Source organism: Maylandia zebra, unplaced genomic scaffold (assembly GCF_041146795.1).
Source record: "Maylandia zebra isolate NMK-2024a unplaced genomic scaffold, Mzebra_GT3a scaffold11, whole genome shotgun sequence".
Lineage (NCBI taxonomy): Eukaryota > Metazoa > Chordata > Actinopteri > Cichliformes > Cichlidae > Maylandia > Maylandia zebra.
Genome location: NW_027490041.1, coordinates 9,157,554 through 9,175,000, shown reverse-complemented (window position 1 = coordinate 9,175,000; position 17,447 = coordinate 9,157,554). Strand labels below are relative to the sequence as shown.

The 17,447-nt window shown below is 41.9% G+C and overlaps 2 protein-coding genes and 1 long non-coding RNA gene across 3 annotated transcripts in view; all 3 read left to right on the top strand.

Annotated features, from left to right (window-relative positions):
* The window catches only part of LOC112432195 (protein NLRC3-like), a 17,279-nt gene extending 17,018 nt beyond the window's left edge, over positions 1-261 (top strand). The window contains exon 10 of the mRNA XM_076881269.1: positions 1-261. This exon is cut by the window's left edge and continues 629 nt beyond it. The gene's annotated coding sequence lies outside the window, so the exon portion shown is untranslated.
* Positions 1-17,447, top strand: part of LOC143415866 (uncharacterized) — a 350,735-nt gene that overhangs the window by 157,406 nt on the left and 175,882 nt on the right. The window lies entirely within an intron of this gene.
* Positions 1-17,447, top strand: part of LOC143416067 (uncharacterized) — a 68,303-nt gene that overhangs the window by 20,647 nt on the left and 30,209 nt on the right. The window lies entirely within an intron of this gene.

The following is a 17,447-nucleotide window of genomic DNA, read 5'->3' as shown; positions in this document are numbered from 1 at the left end:
TGTCTGTCTCTTTCACTCACAAACACGTTTTCAGATTCATGGATTCAATCAGTTGATGTTTGAAACTCTTCTAAATGATTCCTTGTAAACTTCTTCCTCTTCAGTCACAAACAAACAGGAAGTGATGTCACATGTGTTCCTGTCCACATAGCAGAATGAGTCTATTGCTGACAGTGATGTACAAACAGAGTGAGCATTTCTGAGGCCCAAAATAAACTGAGTAGTTCACTGAATGAACAATGGACTGTGAGCTCAGTTCCTTCATCATTAGTATGGATTATATATGTATATGTATTATATTAGTATCATATATATCAGGTGCTGCTGCTTTCAGTCATTGTGCAAATGTGCTGTTTGTAAGCTTGTAAAGCTGCAGTCAGCTGAGACTGAAGAAGTCACCTGATCAGTGAGCAAACGTTTCTGAAAACGTCCAGATGAACAGAATCAACCTTTTGGGATCAGCCAGCAATGCAGCATCATTGTTGTTCAGCTTCAGAGGTTTGCAGGAATGAACTGATGACCAGAAACAGCTGCAAAGTCCAAGAAAATACCAGCTGGAGTTCAGCTGCATTTGAAGAAGTCAAAGAAAAGTAAGGATGGCAAAGGGCGACGTTTTCTTCCAAAGAGCTGCAAACATGGTCGACGCCTCATTAGAAGAATCATCTGGACATTTGTGAGGAACTCTAACCAAGAAAGCAACGTCACACAGATCCAACAGACAGTTTCCATGACTGCAAGTGTTGAGTGGAAAAATGCTACATTGCATTATTGCATCCTCTCACCACAGGAGGCGCTGTTGGCACCACTGATTGCTGATCAGCTGTTCTCTGATGATCTGATTGATACTGTGAATAACGGGACTCACTGAACTCTGTGACACAGTGAAGATTACAGAGTTTAACTTCACCCTTTAAGACTGACCACAGAACCAAGTCCGCCAGAGCTTTTGTTATATTTTTACATGCTGTGGAGCCATTTGTGGGAGCATTTCAAGTTGCTATACATCAATACAACTGTTATAGCCCTAATTTTAATAATATGTATGCATTAAGTCCATAGTAACTACATAAACTGCAAAAACAACCTCTGCTCATCCATCTCTGTGTGTATCAGGATACATTTGGTTCATAATACACAGAAAAATCAGAGTTATTACCTGTAATAAATGTGAAAGATTCCTGCAGTGATAACCAGGCAGGACTGAAACACATCCAAGCTGTCACCACGGTAACAGCACCGCCCATCCACAGGTGAGGGGAGGAGCAAAAAGAGGGACTTTGACCATTTTATACTAAAAACACTCAACTAATGTTTCTAATATGAAACAAATAAGCCCACATTAATGTGAGCGTTTATTAAATAATAATAATGATGATTTCCTCCTGATCTCATTTCCACAGCAGAGAAAACTGTGGTGTATATTGAGGTGGAGGGTGTGGTCTGTGGCTCAGGTGTAGAGTGAGGGTGGGGTGCACCACAGCAGCATGCTGGGACTGCTGAGGGTGGAGGAGGGAGTGATGATGACATCAGAGCTGCAGCACAGAGACCAGTGAACACACAGTCTGTTCATCTTTGCATAGATACAATATACAGCACAATATTGAATGACAGACACGCTGTGGGAGCTTCCACAGATACACTGACGTCAGCATCCAGAGTCCTCCTGCTGCTCCCCCCTCAGAGCCCCGTGATCAGCACCAACACATTCAGTTAGATGACAGAGTCCAGCTGCAGCTAGAATCAGCTCCCCTCTGTGAACAACAGCACAGCGTCAGTGTTTCACACTCAGTGAAAGGAGGAAACAGCAGAAGAACACCATGTGTGCTACGTTTCCCAGGACACACTACAAACTGCACAAATACAGAGCAGCACGTGGAAGGACCTGGAGCTGCATTTACAGAGCTGCAGACAGCGTGATGTCCTGTATGGACAGGTGGAAGGAACCAAGTCCTCAGCTGGAACACTCGTGTTTGTCCACAGACAGGAAACACAGCAGGAAACTTCCTCACAGAAGTGCAGCTCATGGATAACACACTTCCTGTCAGTCAGAATGAGGCTGCAGCCAAACACAGAAAGGTGTTTTTGTCCAGATGAGCCCAGAGAAGAAACACGAGTGTTCACAGACATCAGAAGCTCAGAGAGGTGAAACATGAGGTTGGAGTCCTCGTCAGCATCCAGAAGAGCTGCTGTGAAACCCTGAGTACTCATGACAGACTCTGATGGCACAAACACATCATGATTCAAACAGAAAGACAAACATGGAGCTCCTGATCCTCCTGCATGAGAACAAGCTGACATGAGCGCTGTGTCTGAGAGTGTCTCCCTGTCACAGTGACAATAACACAGCTGCTGCTCACAGTCATTAAACTGACCTGAGGTCAGCTGTGCTCCTTACATATGAACCATGTGACCTCACATCAGTGCTGTGGATGACTGTAGTCATAGAAGAGTAGAGCTGTAGCAGGTGGTGTGAGGAGGAGGTGGTGTATTCTAGTTAACGCAGTACTGAAACACTCCAGCAGAGGGCGCTGTTAAGTCCTTATTGTAACACAGTTACTGTGTGCAGTTAGACTTCATACATAATCTGCACTTATTTCCATCAGACATGCTGTCAGGAAATGATTGGTTTCTATTGATTCTACTTCCTGTTTACTCGTTTGATGACAGTGAAACAATCACAGCTGATTGTGTGATGATGTAAACTGTCACTGTTACATTCAGTGTGTGTGACATAATGTTAGTGCAGGCTGATAACAGCCTGGTTCTGTTAGAAACACATGAACGTGTCCATAGATCAGTGTGTGTTTAACATGAGAGCTTCAGCCCTGCTGATGTGTTAAATAAAGACATGCAGGAAAACTGATGAGACTCTGAAATAACTCTTTATATTTATAATGTAACTCTGCATCAAAAGAACAACAAAGGATCCCAGACAGGTTTCTGTGAACAAAGACCATTCTGATGTTTCTGTGTTTCTAACACTTTGACATTATTAGTAAACAGACTGCAGTGAGCAGCATTTATAAAGAGCTTCTATATAAAGATATGACAGCTGTTTGACAAGTTTATCACTCTGTGTTTGGACCTGATCAGTCCAGCTGTTTACTTGAAACATGTTCATTTACCTGTTCTGTTATATTCATGTTCTTGTCTCTGTTGAAAACACATTTTAATGTCCCTCAGATTTTTCTCCCAGATGAATAAATATAAAAATGACACAAACTGACTGCAGCTACTTTTTGTCCTTTCTGTCAAAAACCTTCATGTGACTCATGAGAGACACGTTTCAGCTGTTTGTGACAGATCAGAGGCCAACAAGTCATTTATAACACTTTCCATCATTGTTTAAAGTTCTCAGTGTTTCTGTGTTGCTGCGTATAGGATCTCCCAGCATCATCACTGTGCTGTCCAATCATTGTGTGCGAGGTTACCCTTATAGTGCGATGTGTGTTTGCACAAAGAGAAGCATGTGTGTCAAATATAAATAAGCACAGAACAGAAACAGCTGCTCGTTTCTTCTGTTTAGAGTCAAGTTAGTGTTTTGTGTCTTTGTTTGAGGCCTGATGTCGAGCAGAGGTGTGTGTAACTGCACTGCTCTGTTATATGTGTGAAGTGTGTGCTTCTCTTCAGCATCATCTTTGTCACTGCTGATTCCTTTGTGTCATCATGTGTTGAGAAGAGAGAACAGTTATAACGGAGGAGCAAAAGGAAGCCCTGAAATCTGCATCAACAAGGAAGTGTTGGCTCACCAGTGATCCCAGCAGAGCCACTGGTTTGGCTCCAGTTGTTCTAGATTCAATGATGTTGTTGCTACAGATACATGTCAGCATCTTTATTGAATTTTATATGAAGCAGAAATGGTGTCATTAGGAGAAGAAGAGGAGAACAAGTCCGGCGAGGAGGCAGCAGCTCTTAAAGATGAAACAGCAGCTCAGCCCTGAGCTCAGAGAGCTGCACATGAAAAAGCTCCTCAAGCAGATCCTGTCAGAGGTTTGTCATCAACAGGAGGAACTGTTCACATCATAGGATGAAGATGCTGTCAGCTGGATGAAGAAGGTTATTTAATGCAAACGTTCACACTGAAGTCAAATTGTTGTCGTGTTGAACAGATTCATGTACTGATCGTCTCCAGAATGTTAGAAGAGCTTCAATGAATCATTAGAAACAACTTACAGCTGCACAGCTGTGTCAAACACATCTGTGTGTCATTGTGGGATTGTTGTGTTTCTACATGTGACACACGTCTAAAACATGCACACAATCTGAACACAAACAGGGACTCATGTGTTCCCACAGCCAGATGCTGAGAGCCATTTCCTTGTAGTCCTGTGTCTACATACATGAACCATTAGATGTTATTGGAATGATTGTCAGCTCTGATAGTTTCATGTGTGTTTAGCTGGACGCTGTTTGATCCTCGACATGTTTAAAGGTGTCCAGTCCTGAGACACTGGGGCTGGAAACAGCTGTGATGTCATTGGACTGTCACACAGACAGAAGTGCATGAAGCGAGCAGCCGAGGAGCCGCTGATGTTTTGGATTCAACAGCATTTGAAAGGTCGACACAGACACATTTGCACACAGAAAGCTGAATCTGTCATATGCCACAGTGAACTCACTGTTCAGTGTTTTTCAGGAAGCTTCTTAACTGCCTCTGCTGCCAAACAAGCAGCTGATGTCCTTGAGAAGAAGCTGAAGAAGTCTTCAACAACAAATACAGGATACCAAAATACCAAAAAGTTCTACTTTGGTTTCATCTGACCACATGACATTCTCCCAATCCTCTGCTGTATCATCCATGTGCTCTCTGGCAAACTTCAGACGGGCCTGGACATGCACTGGCTTCAGCAGCGGAACACGTCTGGCACTGCGGGATTTGATTCCCTGCCGTTGTAGTGTGTTACTGATGGTGACCTTTGTTACTTTGGTCCCAGCTCTCTGCAGGTCATTCACCAGGTCCCCCCGTGTGGTTCTGGGATCTTTGCTCACCGTTCTCATGATCATTTTGACCCCACGGGATGAGATCTTGCGTGGAGCCCCAGATCGTGGGAGATTATCAGTGGTCTTGTATGTCTTCCATTTTCTGATGATTGCTCCCACAGTTGATTTGTTCACACCAAGCTGCTTGCCTATTGTAGATTCACTCTTCCCAGTCTGGTGCAGGTCTACAATACTTTTCCTGGTGTCCTTCGAAAGCTCTTTGGTCTTGGCCATGGTGGAGTTTGGAGTCTGACTGTTTGAGGCTGTGGACAGGTGTCTTTTATACAGATGATGAGTTCAAACAGGTGCCATTCATACAGGTAACGAGTGGGGGACAGAAAAGCTTCTTACAGAAGACGTTACAGGTCTGTGAGAGCCAGAGATTTTCCATGTTTGAGGTGACCAAATACTTATTTTCCACCCTGATTTACGGATAAATTCTTTACAAATCCTACCATGTGAATTCATGGATTTTTTTTTCACATTCTGTCTCTCACAGTTGAAGTGTACCTCTGGTGCAAATTACTGACCTCTGTCATCATTTTAAGTGGGGGAACTTGCACAATCGGTGGCTGACTAAATACTTTTTTGCCCCACTGTATATATATATATATATATATATATATATATATATATATATATATATATGTATATATATATTTTTTTTTTACATACATAGCTTTTTGTTGCCTTATGGTTCCAAGCGCTGTCACCAATCTTTGCATTTTGTTATTATCTCATGACACTTGTTTAATCAGCTACCATCTCTCCTGTGGACTTTTTAATGTCTACAGTCTCAGACCAACACAGCCCTGCCCTTCACATATTAGATTCTTGATGAATGTGTGTTGTTGTTATTCAGCCTGGTTCAATGTGCCCCTTTTTAACTTTGAGCACCCGCCCCTTTAAACCTCTCTGCACAGCCCTGCACTGAACTCACTATCTTCTCCCTCTAACAGCCTCCACATGTTCTCACTGTAATTTCCCCTCATGAATGAATTTATGCTGCACTAATGTGAATGTTTGCAGGGAAATCAAACGCATTTCACACGCAGTACTCGAGCTGACTTACCTTTGTTTGAATGACGACTTGTACGCGCTGACTCCACAGATAAGGTACGAAAATATATCAGGCTACGTCTTCAGGGTTTCTACTCCACGGCCGTATTTCATACGGGTCCACATTTCCACTGCACGCTATTTTCTGCAAGTACCGCCGCTTCGCCTCTGGACGCAATCGGTCTCTATACAGTCCGTTCTCTTTTGAGCTGCTTTTAAGCATCTTGTAATCGTCGTTCCAACACAGTGTGTTTGTTTTGATTCGTAGACCTCGAAAATGGTGCCGCGCTCCCACAATGCATTGCGGCGTGACGTCAACTCCAAAGCCCTATAGAACATGTTCTTTTTCATTGTCAAAATTATCAGGAATAAAGAAGAAAACTGATTCAAAACCTGTGGAACCTGCCAAAAAACAAGTTTTACTGCAAAGGATTTCTAGATGTGAAGGTTTTGTGGCTTTTTTCAGTTTCTAAAACAAACTCATTTGTACAGAAGGATATGAGGATGTATATGTCCGGTGGTGGGTTTTTTTCTTCTTGATTTAATGTATTCATTTATCTCTTCACTTAATCTTTCTTTATGTTTTTTTTTTTTTGATTTGGCATGAGCGATTTCCGGTCCTCACTCCAAGCCAGTTGGTGGCGGTAATGCACCACATGTTCTATCACAGCTGCGTCCGAGAGGACAGGAAACGTCTGTATGCGTCTGCAAACCAGGTAACTACACTCAGCTGAGCCTCTCTGCTAGTCGTTATTAGTTGGAGGGTTTTGCGTCACTTTCTCTCGGCTTGATAAAGGGCTGTATAGAAATCTCTGGTACGTAACACGTAACGTCATTTTTAGGGAGCGTCGCAGAGAAGTGAGGCTGTTTCTTTGTTTTTGTCGAGTTTTGATTGAAGACATGTTTCCAGTCCGTTTTTTACTCGTTTGTTTTTTCATTAATAACTTTACATTATCACAGAGAACAAGAAGGCGCTTTGTTTGTCACATTCACCTTATGTCTGTGAAGGTTCTCAGTCATCCAGGTCATCGTAGTCAAAGGAGCTTGCAAAGAAAAGCGTCTGGACTTCTTTAAGTTACTTGAAGACGTTTCACCTCTCATCCGAGAAGCTTCTTCAGTTCTAAGGTCAAATGGTGGAGAGTCCCAGATATAAGCCTAGTGGGAGTGACCCCCCACAGAGGGACAAAAGGACCCCCTGATGATCCTCTAATCACCTGAGCCAAGGTGTGAAACTGGGTGTGGGTCCCAATCAGCCAGTTTCGGGTGAGTTCATTGTGAAACCTGGCCCCACCTTATCATGCGAATTCCTGAGGTCAGATGGCCCAGGATGTGAGTGGGCGTTAAGGCGTCTGGGAAGGATCTCAAAACTGGATTATAGATGGCAGAGAGTTGGTGTCGTAAACCCCGCCTCTGTTCAAAGATGGTCGCTCACAGTGGACATAGATGGCTTCTTTCACTCCTCTTTCAAACCATCTGTCCTCTCTGTCCAAAATGTGAACATTGGCATCCTCGAAAGAGTGTCCTTTATCCTTAAGATGCAGATGGACTGCTGAGTCTTGTCCTGTGGAGGTGGCTCTTCTATGTTGTGCCATGCGCTTGTGAAGTGGCAGCCACTTGGCAGCCACAGTGATAAATGGCTGAGATGGCTGCAGCTGTACGTGTGAGGTACCTACATATTTCAAGATGAATTTGCAGAGATGTCATGTTTGGTGCTTACAGACATCACACTGCATTTTGTGATTTCGTAGCTATTGTTGTGATATTTCGGAGCTTCCCATGATCACCGTGACAGTCATTCATTTTAACATAACCTTTCTATTCCTTTCAGGGATCCTCTTTTTTTTTTTGGTGAGGAAGATCAGCAGCTGTGTCGACAGGCAACAGGTAACGGCATGCTTTTCTGTTAGTACTGTAGACCTTGGTCTGGTGCTCTTTTTTTAGTTTAACACAGTATTTTCATTTGCCGAAGTGTAAAAAGCTTGTTCCAGGAGAAACAAACTTTAGTGAGTTCTGCAAAATGATTCCCACCATTGCACACTCTGTCAGCCTCCAGTGTGCCCTTTTTTTGTCCTTTAACTGAAGAAAGTCGGTATCAGAACATATGAGATAAGTGAGATCCTCATTTTGCCTGCTTATTTCAAGATACAACATTTTCACAAACTGCTGTAGGATAACCTTGCTATTTGTCTTTTCCAACACTTCTACATTCATCCATATTTCCTTGTCTGCTTCTTTCCAGGTGAAAAGTACCTGAAATGGGTGAAAGATTTTGTTTCCAAAAACAAAAGCATGTGCGTTCACCTGAAGAAGCCAAGTGGTGCTGACCTGTGGATAGAAGAGCTTGAGAACACCAAATACAACGGGGATGATGATGAAGTTAACGCCTGGGGAAAATTCTACCTTCCCGAGATTGTAAAAATGCAGGTTATTGGTGTGGTAAAGGGCACCTCATGTCCATGTGACGAGCTTGTGCTGATGACGCGTGAGGACAAAAAGCTGTACGGCTATGACGGAGAGGAGCTGCATCTGGTGGCTTCCAGTTTCCTGGAACTATGTGACAAAACGATAGAGTATCCAGCATCCAAGCGCTACTACAATGGAGAGGCCTTCAAAGATATGGTGAGAAGTTAGACTGCTAAGAATAAGACTGGGGATGCCTAGTGTTAGAGATCAATCACCTGAGCTTTTCTTTGTATTGTTGTGTGTTCTGTTTAGACTGAGGAGGACTGGAAAAAAGTTAAGATGAGTGATGTGGGGAGGAAACTGCAGGAAGAACATAAAAAGCTGGTAAATGAAACCCAGTCAGCGTTCATAAGCCTAATATCATAGGTGGGTATTGGAGCTGAGTATCATCACTGATTTCTAGAACCTGTTCAATTCCAATTCACAAGGTCCCAATTAGATTCCATTTAATTCTTACTCAGAGAGTCAGAAACATTATAATTCTGATCATTTATCAGTACTGACACTTGTGAAACTTCATCAGAGGTGTGAGCATCACAGCAGATGCTTTTGTGTCAAAGTAACTGAGGATAAAACACAAAACCATGAAGCAGATTTTCCTGGCCTAGCTTTTTACAGTAGATAACCTTAAAAATATTATTCTGCAGTAGAACAAAAGCAGACGAGAACCACGACTCAACAAATGTACATTGGCTGATGCTGCTGAAGTGATTCAGAGGTTTTAATAAGAGGTTTTAATAGAGACACAGCAGAGCATTTTGCAGTTTCACTTAATTTGAAAAAAAAAATAAAATTTGGTATTGAACAGCAGAAATGAGGCTGTCTTGTCGGAAGTCATTAAAAAAAATGGCTGTAAACAACGGTAGACTGCTTCATAACAAGCAAGCGAATAATGCCAAAAACAGAGATTTGAGATGGGAAACGGTGTTCTTAAAGTACACTGAGAGAGGCAGAGAGCTGTGCTGTGTTGTTTTTCTGTGTGTGTTTTAATGGTGGTGGAAGCAAACCAGCAAAAGTAAGAGGGAATTCATGACAATGTTTATGTCAAGCGAAATGTGTCTTCTTTTGCTGCTGGTTTGGTTAGAGAGAGACAAAACGTGCAGCTTCAGGATCTGAGCAGCTTTCAGCACCAACGGCATCACAGCTCAGACTTGGATTCAGGATTAAGCCCTTTATGTTTGACTGTAGTGATTGTAGCTCTGTCCTTGTTATTAATCGCTTTAGTCAAACACAGCTATTGTTTGCTGGGATGTGTATATCCTTGACAGTTTGTATCTCACAGTTATCAAAGACACTGTGGATAATCATCAAGAGATTGTTGTCCTCTTAATAATGACCTATTTGATTGTTTGTTTTTTCTTCTTCTTACAGATTCTGGTATTTGGCCAAAAGAGAGCTTCACAATTCTTGGCTTCACCTGTGGTAGAAAAATGACTGAAGTTATGCAACACTCTCTAAAATTAAAGCTATGCAACGCTTTAACATGAATGGCGAAGGAGTGCATCTCTTTCACTGTCTCTTCCTGTCCTCTTCTCAGTCTTTGTTGTGGCACCTCTGCTATGTGTTATAGAAAGCACTTGGAATCATGTTCAATACAAAAACACCAAACTCGTGGGATTGCCCTAGCAAGCAGTTGGTAAAAACTAATTAAAACTGATATATATCAGCTTCACTTTCTAGCTGCAAAAGCACGTTTCTGCAAAAGCATGCAGTTTCCTGTCAGCACTTTTTGGCACAGAGTGTACTCAGAGTTAGGCCTTTCTTATATAAAGCAATATAATCAGCATATAAACATTTAAGATGATAAATTTAAAGCTCAACAGTAACTGCTATAAATATTATAACTACACATGTAGTGCTTTTGCTTAAGTAAATTATAGTTGGGATCATAATAAGAAAACATGTGTTTTTATTTTCTGTGTACCCTGGGTACAGACCAGTATAAATATGGGATTCTTCCCAATAAATGCTGTCTGATAATGCTTCATATTGCATTAAACACTAGATATGTAAGCAAACAAACAAAAACCCATAGAAGCCAGTTTTAATTATTAAATGTGACAATTACATGGAGATGGAAAGTAAACATGCTTATACACGTCTCTGTGATTACAGAAAATCCACACAGATGCTGTCAGAGCAGAGAATCTTTGATTTATCAGAATGATGAATGCAAATGATTTCATGAAATCTCACTCTTGTTCTGGGTTGTAAAATTCACCTGTCCAGTTAAACCGAATCCTTTGCAACACAGTTCTAAGAACCCTACCAACCTCATCCTCAGCTCTCTGCCTGTTGTCCTTTTCAGCTGAGTATTCATCCACATGTGTTTCAACTTCTCTCTCATTTTCAAGCAAATTGCTCAGGCTCTCAGCTTCAGCACAGTTACCATATGGCCACTCTCTGAGGTCTTCTGTGTTCAAGCCAAACAAATTCTTACATGATCTGCAAGGCTTCATTCTGGCACCATCACGGAGACAAAAAGCCTCACACCTGATATTTCCAGGTACTTCAATTGTTCCATCAAAGTAATCTTTCTGGACTGTGTTTGGATAATAGGTCATCACCGCACCAGATACATATTTATGCCATTTGCTAAGACAGGAGGCAGCAATCATACTTTTCCCAGCGTTAGGACCTTTGGTGGACATGGAGACTCCGCAGTACCTTTCTGATTTGTTGGTTTGGGATTTTTGAGAAATGCAGATGGTGGACGAGACGAAAGCTGTTTTTTTATTATTCTCTTCTAAGTCCAAGTCTGTGAGGAGATCTTGCAGACTCTGCTTTATTTGCTCTTCATTCTCTGAGTTATTTTGCAGGACGATCTGAAAACAGTTACAGATCTGGTCAAAGTGTTGCACCTGATTATATAGTTGTTTTTCATAGAAAGTTGATCAACATGTTTGTTTCGCTGCTTGACTTGTTTAACTATGCAGGACCATTGGATGCTTTTGGTTTAGACATTTTAAGATAGGGGGTGAAACAAGTCACAAAAATCTATTTAATTTTAAATCAATAAGCAAAAATCCATCTTTGTTCTCACTAATTTATAATTAAATTTGCTAATTGACCTTTTTTTTTCTATTTTGCTATGCCGGGCTGTCAAAACACGCTGAATTTAGAGTCTTTGAGCTGACTTAACAGATCCAGCAGCTACACAGTGACAGCATCATATACGCCTTGAAGACTGTAAGCATCTCCAATAATGAGTCTGTTAGACATTATTTAGAACTAACAAATTCTGAAGCAAGTCTCCAGCTCTCCTGCAGTCTCTGTGTTTGGTGGAGAAGTATAGCTAGAAGCATATGTTGAAGTATAAGGTACAGTATGGATTTTCTTTGGATTTCTCAGTAAAAAAGCACTTTGCATTATACTTTCCTAAAAACTGGAAGTTTGTCAGATTGACTGAAAATGTGAGAAGAGTTATCTTACCATGTCGAGCACACAGGAGAAGGGACTTCGCCTGGGAAGCTGAGTCGAATACAACTTAAAAGGCCTGGGATATCTTCTCATTAAAGAACCCAAAACAAAAGGATTAGGGAAGATTTCTTCTGGAGAAAAGGGGATGTTGTTGATTTTGCCCAGAAACAACATGCTGTGAAGGATCTGTTGAGTGAAAACATATTTGCTTATTGTTAGTAGTGATAAACAGGACTGTCTTAAAAGTGTCAAAGGTAACACACCTCATCCACCAAGTGTTGACTTCCCGGAGTCATGTAAGAGCCCCGAACCATCCTCTTGGTAATCTTGTAGGCATTAGTTTTGAACCTCCTTTGAGAAATTGTTGTCTTCTAAAATGATAATGATCGAGCAGTTAAGGATTTAAAAACACAGGAGATCTGATAACTTTGGCTACAGCAGAGTCTGCAGACATACCTATTTTGCTCTTGGTCGGCCTATTTTAAACATGAGAGAAAACATAGTTAGTGAAATGTTGATAACATACAATGACTATCATTGGTGGCTGAAAAGATGCCAGGTAACAAGTGAAAAGCTGCTACTTACCATCGCCACAGTCTAAGAATGAAACAGGAAACACTGAGCGAGTTGCCTCCATCTTAAAGCTGTTGATCATGTGATTTAAAGGAAGCCACACCCAGCTCTTTCCTGGAATTTTACTCGACTGTAGAAAACTGCTCCATTTGCCCCGCCCACCCATGATCTTTAATATCTACCAAAAACAACCTTTTGGTTGTCAGTAACCAGTCGATCGTTTTCGCGATTAAAAAATGACTTTGTGCGGCGGCGTTCCCACCGCGAGCAGAACTCCGGCTCAAAAACCGCTGTTTTTGAACACTTTTATTTACTTAAGCATTTTAATGGGCTTACTTTGAAACAAAGTGCGATTGAATGATTATTGTTATGTGTTGCCTTGAATTCGGCTATGCTGTCTGTTAGACAGCTGTTTTCCTTTATTGTTGTTTTTGTATTGTTTGTAGCGAACGCTACTGGAATGTATAGATTAAGCTACGTAGCCAAGATAATTAATAATTTAACTGTTGTACATTGGTTGATGATGATTTGCATTGTTACATAGGCTTGCAGAAAAATATATTTGTTTACCGGTAAACTGAATCGAACTTGATGTGCTAATGGACGTTTTTCTGACCTACAGGTCAGGTTTTGTTCCCTCCCTTTGAATTGATCTTCTTCATATTGAAGTGGCGAGCCGGTAGGACCATTCTTTGTTTCCCCTCTTTCCCCCACTTAGCCGTCTTTGGATTACGGACATATTTCCCCATTTGTATGAAGCTGGACTCTAAGGAGGAATACCTTAAAAGTGAACTTTAAAAAGAAGAGGACCAAAAAGGACTTTTGCACAGAAAAATCACAGCATTGATTTATTATTTAATTGTGGGCATTTATGTTGTGTGTTGTGTTAATTATTTTGTTCCATTTGCCCTTTCCTCCATTTATTCAATATATTTTTGGTACAAGATATTGCAGTCTTTGGTCTCATCATTCACACCATCTAGGCTCCATAAAGAACTATTTCTTCTGCGCGTCAGTCAGTAAACTCATCCATTGAAATAAACTAGTCCTTAAATAACTTTGAGTTACACAGTGGCAAATGTAATAGAGAAAGACACAGGGCCACCTGAAATCTGTCGTCCTATCTGATTCAAAACCAACATGTAGGAGAATCTGGAATCTTTGATTTTGAGTTAAAAATAAAATATGGGTAAAATGCAGAAATGTTTTTACTAACATGTACTAACAGAGACTTGGAGGAGAGAGACCTAATGTTTAATAATCCACATTTCACTGTTTTACTCTTTGGTTCAGATGTGGATACTGTATTGTTCTTTCTTTGTGATTGTTTATGTTTAAGTTGTTTGTTGCTGGTTTTTAGTTTGTTTTTTGTCTGTTTGGGAGCTGACACAGTCTCTATGGAGATGGGTTTTTGGGGGGGTAGCAGGAGGAGAGAAGCTGCAGAGAGGCGTGTAAGACTGCAACTCTGCTTCCTGGTCCCAACTCTGGATAGTCATATTTTGGGGGGTTTAATAAACTACTACTGCATGATGTAAAGCTGAAGTATTACACAGCTTTATGAACCTCCTGTTATCCTGGTAGACGAGTACAGCAATAAATCTTTTACTTGAACATCTTCTGGCTCCAATAAGCTTTGAAATGTGACCATGAAGTTAGAGACACACTGACTGAAACCCACAGCTGTGACTGTGGATCACATCCACACACAGTGTAGCTGCTGTCTCTGTGTGAGGTCTGTGTATATATGTATATATTTATGCTTATATTCATATTCTCTTATTCCCCTTTATTTGATATCCTAATTCTGTGCTGTGTAAAAGTTTGTCGGTGTTCTGCTGCTACAAACTGGATTTCCTGGAGGATAAACATGAGGGATTCATAAAGTTCTATCTCTCTGTTAAAATCCCCCAAAATAAATGAAATGTGAATTTCAGGCAGACGTGTTTTTAAAAGAGTCTCTTTAATGGAAAAATGTGTTTTTAAAACCAGCCAATAGGAGCGTCTGTGGATATCAGCTGAGGCTGAACGCAGGAACACCATCACATATAAATACACAGAATTAAATCACTAGATAAAAGACGTCATTAAATAAGGATCGAATCAACATGTCAGAGGTCAAAGGTCAGTCAGAAGAGGTGTGGTTAAACACTGGCAGTGCAGCGACCTAATGCAGTTTGGTTACCGCCACGGGAAAAGCCCCGCCCCCTCTGAGCCTCCGCTGTGTCCTCAGCACATCCAGGAGCAGCAGGTCAGAGGGGGCGGGGCCATGTCAGGACTTATTTTAAGTAAAATTTAAAGTGGAGCGACGGCAGGAGTCACACAGCAGTAACCAGCTCTGTCTGCCAGGGTCAAAGGTCAAACAAGTCCTGCAGCTGACCCACACACAGACTTACACTGATCCACAGAGAGTGATGAATCCACACATCACTCGGCTGGAGGAAGCTCGGTTTCCACACCGTCCAATCAGAAACCAGTGTTGACGCTGAGACCCGTCTCTGTAACAGGAAGTCCATGAACAGGCAGACCCTCTGCAGCAGGCTGACCTGTGACCTCTGAGACAGAGGGAGGAGTTTGTGTCAGCAGGGGGCGCTGCAGCATCGCCTGAGAGCTTTAAGAACAACAGCAATAAACAGGAAGTGAAAGTCACACTTCTGTTGGTGTGCGTTATCAGCAGACCCCACCCTCTGCAGGAAGCTGAGATAAGAAGCAGCCAATCACAGAGCAGAGAGCATGTGACTTCCTGTTCCTGCTGTTACTGTGACAACAGCTCCTGGGACAGAGAGCAGCTTTCTAAAGAGGAAAGATGCTGCTGTCACCCCCGGGTGTCATGTGACCCGCCTGATGTACCGATTTAAGACTGTAAGAACAATAATAACAACATGTTTTAGTCAGGTGATCCATGCAGAGCAGATCCATGTGACCAAACACAGCTGGATCACATGTTTCCTCTCCTGGAAACAGAAAGCCTTCATGTATAAAGGCTCATGTACCCACTGAGCCCTGCTCTCAGATCTGTGAGGCTTTAACAAACAACAGTTTAAAGTCATGTTTAGCATCTTCTGTCAGTGTGGAAGGTCACACACTTTCCTGAGTGTTGAACCCTGAACTACTAGCTGTTCATGTCAGCCTGGACATAAATACAGACCTGCCTGCTGTCATAGACCCCAGCACTCACATGTTACTTATAAGTGACTCATATGTATGCATGTATATATTGTGTATGTTGTGCTATTTCTTACTTAGTGTGTTGTGTCTTTGTTCCTGTTTGTGCTGCTGCACTGTAACCTAAATAATTTCCCCTGGGGATCAAAAAAGTATTCTGATTGTGATTAAATGAAAGCAGTCAGAGCAGAGGACGGTGATGTAAGGAATGGGATTTTAATCAGCCAGTCTCCTTTAACTCTCAGCATCACAAAGTAATGTGGTAACATCTGGACTGATGTGTTTACTGTCAGCTAGTTTAAATGCTGTAGGCTGCAGCCGCTGCTCTAACACTATAACTGTAACAGGGCTCAGTGCTGCTTCTAACAGTCTGAGCTGCTTCAGGCTTTATTTGTGAGGAGCACAGCAGCTTACAAACACGTGGCTGGGCCTGGACCCAAAGGAGTGTTTGTTAAAGCCTGCAGTGAATCCAGCAGCAGAATGATGGAAATGCAACACAGCAATGATGAAGAGGAGCAGCATTAAAGCCAAAGTCCAGTTCATACAGTTAGGTCCATAAATCAAATAAGGGAAAATAAAATGTTGGTTGGATGCACCTGTCTGCAGCCTTAATGCTCTCTGGTCGCTATGGTAACGCGTAAACATTTCTTTCAAAATAAGACACACGACTACAACACGGGAAAAGACCCAGGGAAACGAAGTTAACGATAAAAACCCTGAAAACCATTGTTGGATTTATATTTTATCATTGTCATTGTTATTGGGGAATATCTAACCATATATGCTTAGAGGTGTAGAACCAATTGTGTAATGATAGTAGTCTTTAAAGACTTTGTGTGACTCCAGAGTGTTCTGGCATTCACACCCACGTCCTGGGATCATGGGAGAGGTGCTACCTTCTTATTGTTTTGTGGTAGGATGTCTGTTTTAGTCTAAGTGCCTTTTGTTTAGATGAACTGCTGGACTTCCAGACCAGCAGGTTTAGGGAAGTCGTTTATGGGGTCACACTCTGACTCCACACACACACACACACACACACACACACACACACACACACACACACACACACACACACCTACATAACATACAGACTGGTACCTTTGTTCACGTGTATGTTAATGAACCTATGTATGTTCATGTAACCTCAATAAAAGAACAGTGTTACGAGGGAACGGACGAGAGCGACTGTGGTCAAGCGAAGGAACGGCATTGGTCCAGGTCTCTCCCGTGCACGAGAAACATAAAGAACTACTCGTGTCTTGCTTTGCTGTGTAGCTGGATTGAACGATCCAGCGAACAGGTTTATGCTACAAACCTATCAACCATCAATTTCACACCGAGCCTCGACTCTCACGGCCCGGTACCAAACGACTCACGGACCGGTCCGTGACACGGGGGTTAGGAACCGCTGAGTTAACGCATGAGTAGTTCAGGGCTGCACGTCATTTTCATTGTTAATATCTTTGTGAAAAGCACATTGATGTGAAAATCTTCATGAGAGTCAGAGGCCCTACAACACGATTAAAGATTCATTCAAAAGAAAATCACAAGTTATTATCAACTTCAGAACATTTCATTAAACATTAGAGACAGACTGCTGAGTACATCTCATCTCTATCCAAACAACCTACAGTCCACAAACACATCATGAACCAGTGCTCTGGGCTGTGGTCTGTCCCCAGTTACATGGATCAGCTGGTTCCCTGGAGGTGACTGCTGCTGTGGTTTGGAGCGGATGAATAAACCTGAACTGAATCAGGTGTCCAGTTACTTTTGGTCCCTTTAAACCA